Source organism: Cinclus cinclus, chromosome Z (genome assembly GCF_963662255.1).
Source record: "Cinclus cinclus chromosome Z, bCinCin1.1, whole genome shotgun sequence".
Lineage (NCBI taxonomy): Eukaryota > Metazoa > Chordata > Aves > Passeriformes > Cinclidae > Cinclus > Cinclus cinclus.
Genome location: NC_085084.1, coordinates 16,859,694 through 16,879,582, shown reverse-complemented (window position 1 = coordinate 16,879,582; position 19,889 = coordinate 16,859,694).

Genomic DNA, 19,889 nt, shown 5'->3' with positions numbered 1-19,889 from the left:
ATACACTTTATCAATAAATAGGCCTTCTAATGCATTATTATCTACTCTATAAATTGACTTGAGTGATAGGCATTTAGATAGTCTAGTAAATATCAGCATTTTGATTTTTTGCACTGGTTTTGTTTTCATACACAGTGAATCACTAGTTATATTAGTACATTGCTCATATGCAATTTCTTTCAAAGTGTTATTTTCATCTTTCCATATTATATTGAAAAGAAAATGAAAATTTCTCCAAGAGAAGAATGACCAATGAGTTCCAGTGGGATATATTTTAATCTTGCTGCAGCAATGCAAAATTTCCTACTTAGAGTCAAGAAGATGAAAACCCACAGAAGACAGATTTACTCTAAATAATTTCCATGATGTTTCAATCTGCAAATGACTTTAGAAAGTTATGCCCAATAGGAAATAAAGCCTATAAGCTATCTGAAATGTGAAGACATTTTAAAAACAGACTTATAGTTGCATTTAGTGTTCCTCCTATGATTGGTTAGTAAGGAGCTGTTCAATGAGGTATGTATAGTAACTTGTCTTTAATTGGGAATATTTTTTTTCTAATTTATCACATTATTACTTTAGTAAGTGTTTATTAGGATTAATACATTCTTTTTTCAGCTTTTTTTAAAAGCTGAACTGATATCACAGTGCATTTTAGACATTTGAGCTCCAGAAATCTGAATGCTCATTCAAAATAAAAGAATATTCAGTTAACTGTTTTCTTTCTTGAATTATGTTCCTAAAAAAAAAATTATTCCAACACCCAGAGTAGCAACCTACTTTTTTCTAAATATTGTGCATAAGGCAGAATAATTTTCTTTTTCTATGAAGTATGACCATATTTTTTATTTCTGATGACCAAAAGCAATGTTAAATTTGAGGCTGTGAGTAAAATTTTGGAATTTGATTAAAATGTCTTTGCATGCAGTACTTGGTATTCATTAATTAGCAGTTCTCATACTAGGCAAAGAGAGCAAGTAGTAGAAGGAAATATATAATTGAGTTTGTGCATGTGCTTTTAAAATTAATTGTGTGTAAACTCTTTTTATGACAGCTACTTCCATTTTAGTCTTCTCTTTCCTCTCATCCTGTACAAGACCTCGATTTCCCCACATCTTGAGTGTTTGCATAGCCTGCATAAAAAGATCAGTATTTAAAGGTTGAAGATATTTTGGTTTGCTCCTTTGAATTTTTTTCTTTTTGACTTATACTTTTTTTGTTTCCTGGTTTCTGCCAGTACCAGCATCCTGGTTTGAAAGACAGGTGTTTGCTGAGGAAAGCAGAAGCCTCCCTTTGGACTGAAAAATGTGATCCTTCCTTCCTACAGATTATTATGATTTTGAAATTAAGGGAACTCTCAGGCAAAGATATGGGGATAGGAATAACAGTTCTTTACTAGTATATCTAACAGGACAAACAAGAACAACAACAGCTATGAAATTACCCACAAACAGAACAGTAACTCAGTCCCAGTCCTTTTTGGCTGCAGGCACCTTTTCCCTGAGCTGCAGTTCCCGGTGCTGGGGGCGGGCAGGTCCCGCAGAGCTGCAGGAGGGCTGGGGGTGATGGCAGAGCTGTCCCAGGGGGAGAGAGAGATGGAGAGAGCCCTCCACTCACGGTGTGGGTCTCAATGCTCAGCAGAGTGCTGGATGGTGGCAGTTTACAGCGAGAAGGCAGCAGTGCAGGGTCTGACAGCAGTGAGGATGGCTCTTGGCGATGAAATGGCAGGGATGGGACCAGAGGCGGCAATCATCCTTCTCCTCTGAACTCCGCAGGAGAAATGGGCCGAGGCCCAGCCTTCCGCTTCCTCTTCTGGCTGTTTGAATCTCACGGAGTTTTCCTCCGCTCTCCTTTCCCCTCCCCCCCCCCTTGTCACCAGGGCCCAGTCAACAGGTATCTTAGCATGACAATGGGGAAAATTCCACAGAGGGAAAAGGGAAAGAACCAACCCACAACATTATCCACCCCGCATTTTCCCCTACCATCATGCTAAATCAAATTAAAATATTCAAATTATAGACATACATGTAGTTACAGATACAGACACAGTATCATAGGTAGTTCACCCTAAAACAAGGTCTCCTTGGGGTATGCATCGGGTCTCTCCATCCCTTTGCATGATCCACCAGGTACAACCTGGTCCTTGAGCGAAAACCACCCCACAGATTGGATTGTCTTTGCTGGAGGCAGAGTTCACCCAAACAGTTTTTCCTAGCATACCTCTCATGTGCACCACTGGAACCTTGTCCCCATCTGGTGTTCTCAAGGGCTCAGACTGGGCAGGGCCTGCTCGATTAGTGGAACCTCGGGTGTTCACTAACCATGTGGCCTTTGGTAGATTAATCTCCCAGTTCTTGAAAGTCCCCCCACCCAGTGCCTTCAAGGTGGTTTTAAGCAGCCCATTGCACCGTTCCACTTTCCCAGCCGCTGGTGCGTGATAAGGAATGTGGTACACCCACTCGATGCCGTGTTCTCTGGCCCAGGTGTTTATGAGGCTGTTCTTGAAATGAGTCCCATTGTCTGACTCAATTCTCTCAGGGGTACCATGTCTCCAAAGGACTTGTTTTTCCAGGCCCAGGATGGTGTTGCGGGCAGTGGCGTGAGGCACAGGGTAGGTCTCCAACCATCCAGTGGTGGCTTCCACCATGGTCAGCGCTTGCCTTGGTGTGTCTGAGGCAGTGTGATGTAGTCAATCTGCCAGGCCTCCCCATACTTATATTTGGACCACCGCCCCCCATACCAGAGGGGCTTCACTCGCTTGGCTTGCTTGATGGCAGCACACGTCTCACAGTCATGGATAACCTGGGAAATACTGTCCATGGTAAGATCCACCCCTCGGTCTTGTGCCCACTTATAGGTAGCATCTCTGCCTTGATGACCTGAAGCATCGTGGGCCCATCGAGCCAGGAACAATTCTCCCTTGTGTTGCCAGTCTAAGTCTATCTGTGACACCTCTATCCTTGCAGCCTCATCTATTTGCTCATTGTGTCAGTGCTCTTCATTAGCCCAACTCTTGGGGACATGGGCATCTACATGATGGGCCTTTACGGGTAGCTTCTCTACCCGACTGGCAATGTCTTTCCACTCATCAGCAGCCCAGATTGGTTTTCCCCTACGTTGCCAGTTAGCTTTTTTCCATCTTTCCAGCCAGCCCCACAGAGCATTGGCTGCCATCCATGAATCAGTGTAAAGGTAAAGCTTTGGCCACTTCTCTCTTTCAGCAATGTCCAGGGCCAGCTGAACGGCTTTGAGTTCAGCAAGTTGACTTGATCCACCTTCTCCTTCAGTAGCTTGTGCAACCTGTCGTGTGGGGCTCCATACGGCTGCTTTCCACTTCTGGTTCATCCCCACGATGCGACAGGAACCGTCAGTGAAAAGAGCGTAGCGAGTTTCATCTGCTGGCAGTTGGTTGTATGGCGGGGCTTCATCAGCCCGGGTCACTTGTTCTTGCTCCTCTTCATCGGCAAGACCAAAATTTTCACCTTCTGGCCAGTTTGTAATTATTTCCAAAATCCCAGGGCGATTTGGGTTTCCGATATGGGCGTGCTGTGTGATGAGGGCAATCCACTTGCTCCATGTGGCATTGGTGGCGTGGTGGGTAGAGGAGACCTTCCCTTTAAACATCCACCCCAGCACTGGTAGTCGGGGTGCCAGGAGGAGCTGTGCTTCTGTGCCAATCACCTCTGAGGCAGCTTGAACTCCTTCATAAGCAGCCAAGATCTCCTTCTCTGTTGGGGTGTAATTGACTTCAGACCCTCTGTAACTTTGGCTCCAGAATCCCAGAGGTCGGCCTCAGGTCTCACCAGTTACCTTCTGCCAAAGGCTCCAGGACAAGCCCTTGTTCCTGGCTGCAGAGTAGAGCACATTCTTCACCTCTGGTCCCGTCCTGACTGGGCCGAGGGCTACAGCATGAGCGATCTCCTGCTTGATCTGGGCAAAGGCTTGCTGCTGCTCAGGGCCCCAGTGGAATTCGTTCTTCTTCCGGGTGACCAGGTAGAGAGGGCTGACAATCTGGCTGTACTCAGGAATGTGCATTCCTCAAAAGCCTATAGCACCTAGGAAAGCTTGTGTTTCCTTCTTGGTTGGTGGAGACATCGCGGTGATCTTATTGATGACCTCAGTGGGGATTTGGCGCTGCCCGTCTTGCCACTTTACTCCCAGGAACTGGATTTCTCGGGCAGGACCTTTGACTTTGCTCCTCTTGGTGGCAAAACCGGCTCCCAGCAGAATCTGGAAGATCTTCTCTCCTTTCTCAAATACTTCCATTGCCGTGTTCCCCCACACAATGATGTCATCAATGTATTGCAGATGTTCTGGAGCTTCACCCTTTTCCAGTGCAGCCTGGATCAGTCCATGGCAGATGGTGGGGCTGTGTTTCCACCCCTGGGGCAGTCAGTTCCAGGTGTACTGCACGCCCCTCCAGGTGAAAGCAAACTGAGGCCTGCACTCTGGTGCCAGAGGAATGGAGAAAAATGCATTGGCAATGTCAATGGTGGCGTACCACTTTGCTGCCTTGGACTCCAGCTCATACTGGAGTTCCAGCATGTCTGGCACGGCAGCGCTCAGCGGTGGAGTCACTTCATTCAATGCACGATAGTCCACAGTCAATCTCCATTCTCCATCAGACTTACGCACAGGCCAGATGGGGCTGTTGAATGGTGAGTGGGTTTTGCTGACCAACCCTTGGCCCTCCAGCTCACGGATCATCTTGTGGATGGGGATCACGGCATCTCGATTTGTCCTGTACTGCCTGTGGTGCACTGTTGAGGTGGCAATTGGCACTTGCTGCTCCTTCACCTTCAGGAGTCCCACGGCAGATGGGTTCTCTGACAGTCCAAGCAAGGTGTTCAATTGCTTAATGTTTTCTGCCTCTACAGCAGCTATTCCAAAAGCCCACCTGAGACCCTTTGGGTCTTTGTAATAGCCATTTCTGAGGAAGTCTATGCCTAGAATACACGGTGCCTCTGGGCCAGTCACAATTGGATGCTTCTGCCACTCTTTCCCAGTCAGGCTCACCTCAGCCTCCAGCAAAGTCAATTCCTGTGATCCCCCTGTCTCCCCAGCAATAGAAACAGGCTCTTCTCCAACATGTTCTGATGGTATTAGGGTGCACTGTGAACCTGTATCAACTAATGCCCTATGTTTTTGTGGCTCTGATGTGCCAGGCCATCGGATCCACACCGTCCAAAAGACCCGGTTTTCCCGTGCCTCTCCCTGGCTAGAGGCAGGGCCCCTCTAGCACTGGTTATTATTTCCTTCCTGGGCATCCATGTTGGAGGTTCCCTCAAGGGGATCTGACAAATCATCCTCCCTTTTGTAATACCCTGCATCTTGTTTATGGGAAGTTGAGGCTACCTTCACTTTAGTGGAGCTCCCTTGGTCAGTGTTTCCCTCCCTGAGTTGACGCACCCATGCTGCCAGGGCAGAAGTGGGTTTCCGATCCCACCTCCTCATGTCTTCCCCATGGTCACGCAGAAAGAACCACAGGTCAGCTCGTGGGGTGTATCCTCACTCCCTAGCTGGGGGACGTTGGGCTCTAATTCTGGGATCTGTGACTCACACTGGTGCTGCACTGACCTTCCTCATCCCTCTCATCTCCTCTCTGAGTTCCCTAATCACAGCAGAGACATGAGCCTGCATGGGGCCATTCATTATACTCTCAAAATTTCTGAGCTTATCGGCAACAGAACCCACTGTCTCTTGGTTGTCGTCAGCATTAATGGCTGCAATGAATGTGGTGTACTGAGATGGTCCCAGGTGTGCCAGATTCCACAACATCTGCCCTGTGCACCTGACCTTGTCGGGGTCATTGTCATGTTGTCCACCCCTCCCAAAGAGTACCTCCAGTATTGCCACTTCTCTCAGCTGTTGGATCCCCTCCTCAGCGGTCTTCCAGCGCATTCTATGGTGGTGCTCCTGCATTCTCTCTCTATGGACAAACCTCTCTCTTACACTCATTAAAAGCCGCTCCCAGAGGGAAAGGGGACCTGGTTTCCTTACGAATACGTGATCCATTCCTGAGTCCTGGGTCAGGGGTCCCAAATTCCTTGCCTCACTACCATCCAGCTGCATACCTGTACCCATAAGGTCCCAGACCTGCAGTAACCACGTTGTAAAAGCCTCTAGGCCCCGTCGTACAATGTCTTTACGCAGATTATGGAGACTCTCGTATGACAGGGACTCCGTGACGATCTCAACCTGCTGGTTATGAGGGCCCTGATTTCTGATCCTTATTATCCAGGTGTTATGTTTTCATCTTAGACTTTCTAGTTTCCACAGGGGCAACTGCTGCTGGCTGTGAGTGCCCTTGCAGTTCAGCTGGAGCCTGGAGAGATGTAACATTTGTGGGTTCCACTGCTGCACCATCAGGGTCTCCCTCTTTAAGGCAGGGGGAGAGTTTCTCCAGAGCTGGGGAAAGGTACTCCTTCAGCATTTCACCCATCTCCTTCACTAGAAACCCCACCCACTCTGGATGGTTCCTTTCTGAGGTGAGCTCTGGGGCAGAATCAGGCTCAGGGGCAACATCCTTAGTCTCTGGGGCAGAATCCTTAGTCTCTGGGGCAGAGCCAGGCTCTGGGGCAGAATCCCTATTCCATGGGGGACGTATCAGGGTTGTCATCCAAGTCAATATCCCCTCATCTCAGAATGTTAAATAGATCAGGTTTACAAGGCCTATTAGCAATGTCAGCCACTGTATGATATCATTACTGCTTAGAAGAGATTTGAACCCTTCAAAAGCTGGTGGAGCAGACCCAAAAAACAGTGTAAGGGGTTGGGACAAAATTTTTCCTGGTGTCATATCCTCACAGTATGTACCATTATTAAAGTAGCCCCAAAAACATACAGTTAGAGTGTGATAGCCCTGAATCCATGTGCCCACCTTCCAGAGGAAGTTAAAAATCCATGAATTTCTCACGTTATCAACCCACAAAATGAACTGGATAATAGTTACAGCAGCGTTAGTTATAGGACCCATATTCAAGTCAGGGATTGTAAATGGGAGAGATAAAGCTGCGGCCACATGGAGCCCAAACCACGGTAAGCTGGACAACATGATGCCACCTAACACAAAACTGAGGTAACTCAAGAGCTGTTATTCCTTTTTCACCCTTTCCTCTGAATGCCCTCGGGCCTCACGTTGGGCGGCCAAAATCTGTCCTGGTTTGAAAGACAGGGGTTTGCTAAGGAAAACAGAAGCTTCCCTTTGGACTGAAAAAATGTGATCCTTCCTTCCTACAGATTATTATGATTTTGAAATTAAGGGAACTCTCAGGCAAAGATATGGGGGTAGGAATAACAGTTCTTTACTAGTATATCTAACAGGACAAACAAGAACAACAACAGCTATGAAATTACCCACAAACAGAACAGTAACTCAGTCCCAGTGTTTTTTGGCTGCAGGCACCTTTTCCCTGAGCTGCAGTTCCCGGTGCTGGGGGCGGGCAGGTCCCGCAGAGCTGCAGTAGGACTGGCGGTGATGGCAGCGCTGTCCCAGGGGGAGAGAGAGATGGAGAGAGCTCTCCGCTCATGGTGTGGGTCCTGGTGCTCAGCAGAGTGCTGGATGATGGCAGGTTACAGCGAGAAGGCAGCAGGGCAGGGTCCGACAGCAGTGAGGATGGATCCTGGCGATGGAATGGCAGGGATGGGACCCAGGCGGCGATCGTCCTTCTCCTCCAAACTCCACGGGGGAAATGGGCCTAGCCAGAGCCTTCTGTTTCCTCTTCTGGCTGTTTGAATCTCGCAGGGTTTCCTTCTTCTCTCCCCTCCCCCTTGCCACCAGGGCCCAGTCAACAGGTATCTTAGCATGACAATGGAGAAAATTCCAGAGAGGGAAAAGGGAGAGAACCAACCCCCAACAACCAGAAAAAGAATATTGAACTACCAGAAGGAAAATCATTTAAGGTTGGCCAAACACTTTACATTTCCATTATGATTATTCATGTGGATAGACAATAAAATCTGCTTGGGATGTGACTACATGTCTTTTGACTTCAGGTTTTGTGACTGTTCAAGCAAATTTGCTTGAAAAAAACAGGTATGGAAAGTAGACATGTAATGTTTCTGTTCCAGTATTTTCTGTGAGAAAATCAGGGAGTTTAGGTTGACAAGATACAGTCACATTCAAAACATGACTTTAGAGTAGATTGTACTGAGAATAGTTGATCTCAGATATGATTTATGATGTACATTTTTTTTGCCTTTATTTTCAAAAAGAAAAGCAATTTGGGAAAAATTAAATCTGAGACTTATAAACTGAACTATTACTTAAGTAAGACTGAAATAATGTGTTTAATTGATCCAGAATGAAACATGCCCAGTTACCTATCTATTAAACTATTTACTGGTTTACTCTAAATAAATACTTTAGACACACACTGAGATGATACTCTGGCACTTTCAGAAAATATGATGATACTTTCATCAGACGATACTTTCAGAAAATATGTGCTAAGTTTTGGGATGAAACATTTCTTCATAAAAAGCAGGCCCAGGCCCCAAAACATGTTTTGGGGCATGTCATAAAGGTGAAGTAAGAAGAAGCAAAGGCCTGTCACTGTGGAATTCATCAGATTGAGCACAAACATCCTGTGCCTGTCACTGGGCTGCATCAGGAAATATTTTACATCCCAAAAGATATTTGTGTTGAACTACTGGAACTATATCCTCAGACTGAAAAGCCTCTGGATAAATGCTGCAGTGGATTCTGGATACCAACAAAATGCCAGTGTCAAATTCAAACTCATTCTTGCAACATATGGTGTCATATAATGATGTTCATCTTCTGTTTCTAGAGATGAAAAAATGTCAGAATTATAAATTAATACCAGAAACTAAAAATTTCTAGTTATTTTGAAAACCTCTGGTGACAAAAATGCTTGGTGTAAACTTTAGACCTATAGAGAATCCTTCACAAGAAAGGTAGGTTATTTTTCAATATGTGCTTTTTTTTTAGAAACATGGATATTTGAACTAATGTTGTGAATTGTTCCTGACATTTACATTCATGAGAGGTTCATAAATTTAAGTGTGGGGTGTTTTCTTCAGACAGTTTTAGTCACTTTTTCCCTTAGGAATAACACATGCATTTTTTATTCAATAGCCTGACACTTTCTGAATCAAGTTGCCATTTTTAAAAGAAGACAAAAAGCAGACCGTCTTCCTGAAAACAGAATGAAAGCTATCCAGTAAAGCAGTAACACTGGTTTGAAAAATGAGGCAAAGTGGGCCTGTCATTCAACATAGTGCAATAGAGTTTTGAACAGTCACAAGGAGAAAAAACATTTTACTGGAAGGAATATATATCTGCTAAACTAAAATTACTTTGTCACATTACAATTTCTGCCACTTATAATTCAAATCTCTCTCTCTCAAACTTTCTCTCAAGAAGAATTTTGTAATTTTAAAGAATTTTATAATTTTAATTAAATATTTTTAAATAAATATTTTTAATCATATTTTACTATGCAATTGCTGGAATGGATATTCTCTTTATATTATATTAATAAATAACCTTTTCTTGTTTTCTTCACTCTCCAAATTCTATGTGTTTTTCTAATTAATTTAGTTAAACCAGTTTTCTTTAAAGAGTGAAAGGACAACATGTGATCAGTTGAGTTCTGTTTCTCAAAATCAATGAAAAGCTTGAAGATTCAGAATAAAACATGCCTTAGAAAGTTGATATATAAGGCCAAATGTCTCTTTTTGTGGGACTCTCACTAATGATTTTAGTTTAAAGTGATATATTTAACATTTCTTACTGCAGTGCATGCCAGAAATGACAGCAGACATAAATGTGATAGCAACTGGGAAAGGCAGGAGAAACACAAGATAAAAACTTGTTTGTTACTGGATAAGACCTACTAGCAAGATGAAGATAAGTAAATCAATTTGAGCTTCATATGAATTTAAGCCCAAACATAAGTGATATTTCATTAGCTTTTCTATGAATTTCAGTAATGAAAAACATATTTTATTGTTTATCTTTTTATCAGTAAGAGGAGCTAAATGGTGGTAAGCATTGTTCCACTCTGAGTGGAAGAAGAGTCTTGAATTTCAAGACTAGACCTCAAGCTTAACCATCAAATTTACTATCAACTAAGATAGTAAATAGATTCCATATTCAAGCTGATTGTAAAAACTACTACAGAAGTGACTGCCTCTCAAAACCCAAACCACAACTAGTTTACTTATGTTAGAAGATAAGAAAGATAAGAATTAAAAACTGATGTTTTTCCTTATTTACATTAACAGGATTTTAGGTTCCCTTTCTATTCGCAGGTGATTTTGAACAAAAATGGAGAAAATAAACAAGTGAGCATGAAATGAGTAACAATTCAAACACTAATCCCTTTTTAATGGTGCTTTAACAAAACCTGGTATTTTATTAATATCAGTTGCAATTAATGTTCTGACTATGTAAAATCTTAATTTGCAATGCAAACCCAAACCAAACAAAAAAAGGAAATAATTAATAGGAGTGTAAGTTTTGAAAGCCAGAACTGCATGACAGCCCAAAACTTGTAATTAATTATTCTGAATGAAAAATCTCTCTTTTTGTGGATGGCTTCTAAATATAATATATATCTACAAAAGAGGAATTCTCATTACAGAAGAAACAGTGTACTTTTAGGAGCATGGCTTTCTGTATTCAAATAGCTGCTGAGTTGAAAGGAAAGAAAAGAAATTTGTACAGGTGCAGTGAATATTTTCCTTCTGTCACAAGCCCTTATTGACAGATGCACTATTGTGAATGGTAAGATCTGTGCAAAGGAGGGCTTGGAAGACTGGCTGCTGTAATTGGCTTGAACAACTGAGCAGTCATCAAGGTCCCTGTAACCCTTGTTCACATTAAAGAGATTTATGCTGTGTGTCTAACAGCCAATAGGCCTCCTTATGACTCTGGTCTGACCTCAGATTTTAGAAAGCAGTGACCATGTTTTGTAAAGAGGATTTACTGCATCTTTTCAATAGCATTCTTTTTACACCATTGTAACAGCATTCTTGAAGAGGATTCTCTCTTGAAGAGACTAGATTCCTGGCCTCATAGTATATACAGCAAATTACCATCTTTTTGTGGTAAGATTGCAGCTAGATTTCAGTATTTTATTTTGTAACTCAAATATTTGAATAGAAATAACAGTGAAATCCTTTTTCACATTCAGCTTTGTGCACTGTTGATGTGCTTATTCACTGCAACAGAATTGGTAGGTCAATATTGCCTCTCTGTGGTTATGGTATTAATATGTACCTTGCAAATCTTTTGAGAAGGTTTTGAAGCAGGTAGACACAGGAAGGACTTATTTCCCATTATTTTCTCATTAAAAATATGAGATTTTGTTTTCAGCCTGATAATTTATTTTTTATGAGCTTGAAGGTCAAATAGAAAGATAGTTGTTTCTCAGCTATCTGCTCTGCTGTGCCTAGAAACTGCTTCAGCCCCATTCTATTCAAACCAGCTTCTATAGTAGGCCTTGGAATGAAAACACTTGACATTCAAGCGCACATTTGAATCCATGAAGGTCAAGTTAGGTTGTTCCTGAGAGAATTAACTGGAGTGTTGATGAAAGAGAAAAAGGAACCAGAAGAGTAACACAGTTATTCTTAAACTAAATTGCCTTCCATTCAAGCTAGGCAAAAACACAGAAGTAGCATGGCATTATTGGGTACACATGAACCTTTACAGTAATTAACTGTGCTCCAAATTAGGGAGGACTTTAAAGAATTCTCAAAAATATTATTTTAGAAATTGCCTAGTATTTTGAAGATTTTTCATTTGTTTTAATTGTACTTAATTAAAATTAATCATTGGTAACACTTCTCTCTCAAAATTAAAGCTCAACAGAAAAAAAATTAAATTAGTAAAAGTAGTTAAGTGTACTGCAAAAAAAGACTAGGCAGTGGTTTTAGTTTATAACAGGAGGCCAGCTCAGTTAAATACCTTTCATTCAGTCCATTCAAAAGTTGTGAGCAGGAAGTAATAATTACATAAATGAGTTTTGCTACAAAAATGCCACCTAGTCTGTGTTGTAGTGCATGTTTATGGTTTTATATTGCACTGAGGATGGTTTGTTCTGTTTCCCCTCTCGTTTTGTAGCATGGTTCTCCCCTTCCCTTAACCTCTCCCTTTTCCCCCTGCCAGCCCTGAGTGGCTGTGATCCGGGATTCCTCGGCCCCTGAGTTGGGGTTGAAAATACCCCGTGTTTGCCGTGCTCTCTCTCTTTTCCCTGGAACTCTTCAGGACAATAAAATTGGATCATCCCGGGAAGGAGAGCCTCCTCTAATCTTTTGCCTTTGTCCATGTCAGATAAAAAATCCTCCATCTCTCTGACTTGGAGCTAGCCGAGGTAGGTCAGAGAGACCAGGGGATCCCTGGCAAGTCTGAATCCCCACTTTTATTAGTGATGTTATCTATGATAATAAGCACTTTTATATTAATATTTCTAAATGTTCTTCATGGTTCTGTATTTAGAAGGCCATAGTTACTAATTTGCCAGCAGAGTTCTCAAATAAGCATTTCATCTTTCATCATGACATTTCATACTTTTTATTATTAATCCACAAGGAATATTTCAGGAAGACATGACTGATTACTAGAGTGGGTTTTCTTCCCTTTATTGTTTGTTTCATTTTGCTGACATTTCTAAATGAGAAAAAGCAAATTATTTCAGTTATGATCATGACATTCTTTGTCAAAACAAAAGCTGGAAACCAAAATTATTTCCAAAGTTGGACAGTTGCAGTTTAAAACAGAGAAGATAATTAGGAAAGTTTTAGTCACCTTGTTTTAAAATTGCTAGTAACTGTAAAATAAAATGAAATTGAGAGGTTCAATTGCTTGCAAATTTATTTAACGTGTTCTCCTAAAACAGTTTCACAATAGTCACAAATAAAAAGTACCTTCCCATGTCTACAACTTGCTGCTCAAGCTGCTACTTAAAAAAGTTTTGCAGCCCATTCTGTACTGGTGATGCATGAGAGGGTGCCATATGACACTGGTTTCCTTTCCTTTCTCCTGCTTCACTTGCCTAACTGTACCAGAATACATCTGGATATTTGGGTGCTTAAATACCTTTTCTGAAATGCCACACTTGATGAATTTCAGAGAATATTGGCTGATGGTTAAATTCTGTGACATCTCCTGTCAAATGCTTAGCCAAAGAAAACATCTCATGGAAAATTATTTTGTTTCTGAACAAATACATGTTCTTGAATTTGTCTTCCTTTTTTATATTACTTATGTCATGCTCTATCTTATCCTACTTAGGTCTCTCCATTACAAGTGTGAGATTGTTCTCTTAAGTAACAAGTGTGGTGTATTATGTTGCTGTTCAAGGAAAATAAAAGTAAGAGAAAAGTGAGAGAAATTCTCAATTTAGGTTTAGTTTGCCTTTTTTGTTTTTTAACAGTATAATGAGTTGCATGTAATGGTGCAGTGGTTGTGTGGTCTTAGGATGTCAGTATTCCTACAAATCACTTAGAGGAAAAAAATATTTAGTTTCTAAATCTAAAATCTATATTGAAGAGTTAGGTGTATTTTCATAAGTATATTGGATTGTATGTCTATTTTTAGAAATAAAACAATTGGTAGCACAAAGAATGAGAGAAAAGATGGCCAGATCAGAAATTAGCATTGTGAGGTAAGGTTTGCAAAGAGAAGTTGTAATCTTCCCTCTCTAGGGGAACTGCAACTCCAGAGGGTAGTTTTAATGACTTCCTGTTGGCCAACAGAATGAGAATTCAAACAAACAAATACCCTGAGGTTCAACATCAGGATTTTTTCATACTTTGTATGCAGCTCATACAGCACTAGACAGATATGATGCCAAATAAATGGATTTCCATTTGGAAAAAGGACCATTCTCACTTGACAACAGTTAGAACCTATAACCAGGGTTTTCACTGAGTGCATTTCATGACCCTGTCTTTGGTTGTAATGCAGGATGTGACCAAAAGTATGTATTCTATCACCATCTGTTGAAACCGGGTGAGGCAGTGTTCTTTACCTTTTCCATGACCCATCCTTCCTCCATGGAAGTATCTTCTGTTAATGGGCCATTGAGTCCTACTGCATGACTGATAAAATTACATCATCCCAGTGGGAGATGCTCCACCCAGGGGGAGGAGCCAAGCATTTCTTCCCTAGAAAAAAGCTGAGATTTGAACATCAGAGCAGCTTTTTTCACTAGATTCCAGATGAAAACCAGACCCTTCTACATCATCACTGGACCTTTAGAGGAAAACTGCACTCTCTACAGGACCACTGCTTCAACTGGACCACATCTGTCATTCCAGGAGGACTACAGCCACCATTTAATAGGACTGCTATGAACACCCTAACTGACAGGGTGTCAGCTTGTATTCTGACAATCACTGTTTTGGGGTTTTTTTTGTTTTACAGTATTTTTATTTTAATGTTCCTAGTAAAGGACCTACTAATTCCTATTACCATATCTTTGCCTGAGAGCTCCTTAATTTCAAAATTATAATTTGGAGGTAGAAAGTTCACATTTTCCATTTCGAGAGAGGCTCCTGCCTTTCTTAGTAGACACCTGTCTTTCAAACCAAGATAGATTTTGGTGCCCAATGTGCAGCACAAGGGCACTGAGAGAAAAAGGAATAACAATTCTTGAGTAACCTAATTTTTTGTGTGCTGGATATACAAACCTCATTAGATGGCTCTGTGTGGTCTAGTTTACCCTGGTTTGGGTGGCACGTAGTAGTGGCTGTATTTCTCCCGTTTGCAGGCCCTTATCGAAACATGGGTCTTACAACTAAGCCAATACTGTGGCTGTTATCCAATTCATTTTGTGGATTGATAAGGTGAGGAATTAATTGACCTTTAACATCCTCTGGAAGGTAGACTTGTGGATTCAGGGCTACCACACCCTAACTGTGTATTTTTGGGGTTACTTCAGCAATGGTAGCTATTGTGAGGAAGTAACACTGGGGGAAATTTTCTCCTAAACCTTCCCCCAGCCTTTTGGGTCTACTCCACCAGTTTTTGAAGGGTTCAAATCTCCTCTAAATGTTAATGATATCATACAGTGGCTAGTGTTGCTGATATGCCTGTTCTGTTTAGCATTCAGAGATAGGGGGAGATTGACTTGGATGATAACTCTGATACCTACCCAGGAAATAGGGATGTTGTCCCTGAGCCTGATTCTGCCCCAGAGCTCACCTCAGAGAGGAACCACCCCGATTGGGTGGAGTTTCTAGGGAAGGAGATGGGTCAAATGCTGAAGGAGTACCTTTCCCCAGCTCTTGAGAAACTCTCCCCCTGCCTTAAAGAGGGAGACCCTGATGGTGCAGCAGTGGAACCCACAAATGTTACATCTCTCCAGGCTCCAGCTGAACTGCAAGGGCACTCACAGCCAGCAGCAGTTGCCCCCGTGGAAACTAGAAAGTCTAAGGTGAAAACAAAGCACCTAGATAATAATGATCAGAAAGCAAGGCCCTCACAACCAGCAGGGGAGCCAGAGGATGAGATCATCACTGAGTCCCTGTCATACAAGAGTCTCCATAATCTGTGTAAAGATGTTGTACGAAGGGGCCGTGAGGCTTTTACAACGTGGTTACTGCGGGTCTGGGACCTTATGGGTACAGGTATGCAGCTGGATGGTAGTGAGACAAGGAATTTGGGACCCCTGACCCAGGACTCAGGCGTGGATCAGGTATTCGTAAGGGAGCCAGGCCCCCTTTCCCTCTGGGAGCGGCTTTTAATGAGTGTAAGAGAGAGGTTTGTCCATAGAGAGAGAATGCAGGAGCACCACCATAGAATGTGCTGGAAGACCCTTGAGGAGGGGATCCAACAGCTGAGAGAAGTGGCAATACTGGAGGTACTCTTTGGGAGGGGTGGACAACATGACAATGACCCCGACAAGGTCAGGTGCACAGGGCAGATGTTGTGGAATCTGGCACACCTGGGACCATCTCAATACACCACATTCATTGCAGCCATTAATGCTGACACCAACCACGAGACAGTGGGTTCTGTTGCCGATAAGCTCAGAAATTTTGAGAGTATAATGAATGGCCCCATGCAGGCTCAGGTCTCTGCTGTGATTAGGGAACTCAGAGAGGAGATGAGAGAGATGAGGGAGGAGATGAGGAAGGTCAGTGCAGCACCAGTGTGAGTCACAGATCCCAGAGTTAGAGCCCAACGTCCCCCAGCTAGGGAGTGAGGATACACCCCACAAGCTGACCTGTGGTTCTTTCTGTGTGACCATGGGGAAGACATGAGAAGGTGGGATGGGAAACCCACTTCTGCCCTGGCAGCATGGGTGCGTCAACTCAGGGAGGGAAACACTGACCAAGGGAGCTCCACTAAAGTGAGGGTGGCCTCAACTTCCCATAAACAAGATGCAGGGTATTACAAAAGGGAGGATGATTTGTCAGATCCCCTTGAGGGAACCTCCAACATGGATGCCCAGGAAGGAAATAATAACCAGTGCTAGAGGGGCCCTGCCTCTAGCCAGGGAGAGGCACGGGAAAACCGGGTCTTTTGGACGGTGTGGATCCCATGGCCTGGCACATCAGAGCCACAAAAACATAGGGCATTAGTTGATACAGGTTCACAGTGCACCCTAATACCATCAGAACATGTTGGGGAAGAGCCTGTTTCTATTGCTGGGGTGACAGGGGGATCACAGGAATTGACTTTGCTGGAGGCTGAGGTGAGCCTGACTGGGAAGGAGTGGCAGAAACATCCAATTGTGACTGGCCTGTTTTTTGTATTACTGTATTTTTATTTCAAATTTCCTATTAAAGAACCCTTATTCCTATTCCCATATCTTTTCCTGAGAGCTCCTTAATTTCCAAATTATAATAATTTGGAGGGAGGAGGTTTACATTGTCCATATCAAGGGAGGCCCCTGCCTTTCTTAGCAGACACCTATCTTTCAAATGAAGACAGACCCTTAAATGGAAAGAGATTATACTGCTTTCTGAGGCCAGTAATTGTCATAAAAAAATCATCAGGTAGACAATTTATATAATGGAGAATACAAAGACATTAGATAAATGTGTTCATTTTGAGACAATCTTACTTTATTCAAAGAATACTTATTCATGCCAGTGATCTTATCTCAAAAGCCCTTTTCAACCATCTGAATTTCATTTTATGAATACACTCCTAACACTTCCCATATTGCAAATATATTTATATATTTACACACAAAGGAGGAAGAGTGGAACTTCAAATTACCTGTGACTCTCACCCCACAATATTATATTTTGAGCAAATTTTCATAAAGGCAAATTATGGATATCTTCTAGAATATTTTCTCTGAAATTTTCAATTTTATCTTTTGGGATGTGATTAAAGGTATATAAATTAAATCAGAGTTTGATTGTTTTACATGGCAAGAAATGTGTAGATCAAGCTGTTTTGAAGGACTTATTATCCAGTCTCTTTAGTTCCCAGATCAATGAACTGTAAAAGGAAGCATGATAAGTTCTATAAAACTGGTTGTCTATGCAACAGGGCTTTTATATTTCTGACATTTTAATAGATCACCATCCAGAATGTTCAGAATCAATTGCACTTTACATATTGCAGAGCTTTTAAAATAACTGCTACATTTCTAGACTACTGATTGGAAGTTCTCAGTCTCAGAAACCAGGACTGAACCCACAGTCATGTACTTTTCTATTAACGTTAATTTCTATTGCTTTGCCTATCCATATTAGACCAGATAATTTTTTTTTCTCCTGGACAAATATGTTAGCAATTTCATTAACTACCTTATACTTTCATTTATGCTGCCACTTCTACTTTTTTTAAAAAAAAAATTATGTTTTTTTGAACTTAATCTGAGGATTTATGTTATTTTCTGAGCTAGTAGTATTTAAGAAAAATAAGAATTTTAATTTCAATTAATCTAATCTATTTGATTTTATTTATTTTGGGTACTTTTTAACATTAAGAAGAAAAATAAGATTTAAAACATAGAGGAAAAGCTTAAGAAGCTTAGCTTACTAAAACATCAAGTACATCTTTAATATCACAGAACTTTTAAGAGTTTTAATTAACACACCGAGTGAAAAATCTATTATTTATTTTTCTTTGTCTGTGATTCTCATTTTTGTTTCCTCTTTTGTAGTTCTGAACATAAAATATAGATCCATTCCAGGGCATATCTCTGTTATGTTCTAAGTATTTTCACTTTTTGTATTGTATTTGGGATTTCTTTATGAATGCTGTACACACGAGGGAAAAAAATAGGTATTTGGTAAATAGAGAAATTGATCAATAGCAAAAGCAATCATCAGCAGGAATATAGCCTATCTGGAGTATACTAAAGCACAGGTTTTTTGAACTGAACTGCATTATCTTGAGTGTTTTATAGGCAGGAATTCTCAGTTCATTGTGCTGCTCTGGTGAAATTGTGAAATCAGTATGTACATCTATGTCATGAATGACAAGGTATATTTTCTTAAATTGTGGGAAACCTACTAAATAAGAACCTTTCTAAGGTCCTTTCTAAAACCATGTATCAGTGATAAGAAGCTGACCCTCAGTGATTTTTCCTCTAGTGGTCTAAAGCTTCCTGTATAAACACTGTAGGGCATTGCAACAGCTGCTTTGAATGTATCTGCCATCTGGAAAAGCTTTAAACTTTTATTAGTGTCTATGGCTAGAGGACTGTGATTAACAGACATTGATTTATTCTGATATTTAATTTCTGATTTTTCAGAGCTATGCACCAGTGAGAAAAATCACAGTCAAAGCTTTCAAACAAAAATCACATTATCCACTTGTTGGGGCTCAGCCTGTGTTTCCTTCACTCCAGTATCTTTTACTGAAATTTACAAAAAGAGATCCTTGTTCCATGAAACCCACATAGAGTGTTTTCTGAGAGCAATAATCATTTAGCCAGCTGTAGGTTTAATGGATTTAATGGTGGTTTTAAGCAATCATAGAATATACTGTGTTGGAAGGGACCCAGAAGGACTATTGAGTCCAATTCCCGTCCCTGCAAAGGAGTCACATCATGTGCCTGAGAGCATTGTTCAAACACTTCTTGATCTCTACTGGACTGGTGCTGTGAACACTTCTCTGGGGAACCTGTTCCAGTGTCCAAACACCTTCTGGATGAAAAACCTTTCCCTATTTTCCAGCCCAGCCAAAACGTCTCCTGACTCAGTTTCAGGCCCATCCTCAGGTTCTGTCACTGATACAGAGCAGAAATCAGAGCCTGCCCCTCCTACTCCCCTCACAAGGAAATTGCAGACTGTGATGAGGTCTCAGCCTCCTCTTCCCCAGGCTGAATAGACCAAGTGACCTCAGCAGCTTCTCATACAGATTCCCCTCCAGATCCTTCCCCATCCTCATAGCTCTTCTCTGGCCACTTTCTAATAACTTTAGAACTTGATACTGTGTCACAAAATATTGCCCTCAGGACTCAAGGTGAGGACACCACACTGTAGAGCAAAGTGGACAATGCCCTCCATTGCCCAGCTGGTGATGCTAGGCCAGATGCCCAGCCACACTGGGCTCTGCTGCTTTGCATTCAACTTGCTCCCAGTTCCCTTTTTGTACTACTGTTTTGCAGCATTTTATTCCCCATTCTGTTCATACATCTAGATCAATGCCCCATCCCAGGTGCAGAATCTGGCAGCTGGCCCTGTTAAACTCCATCAAGGTCTCTCTTACAAGGTCTTCTCTGCCTTTGAAGGAGTTGCAGTTCCTCTTAATTTAGTATCATCAGCAAACTGAATTAGCATACCTTTGTGTTCTGCATCCAGTTCATTAATGAAGATGCTGAAGAGCACAGGGCTGAGGCAGGAGCCCTGTGGAGCTCCACTAGTGACAGGTTACCAGACTTATTTCACTCCACTCACTAAAGCCTTTTGTGTCCAACGTGTAGGCCAGTTGCTCATCCATCAGA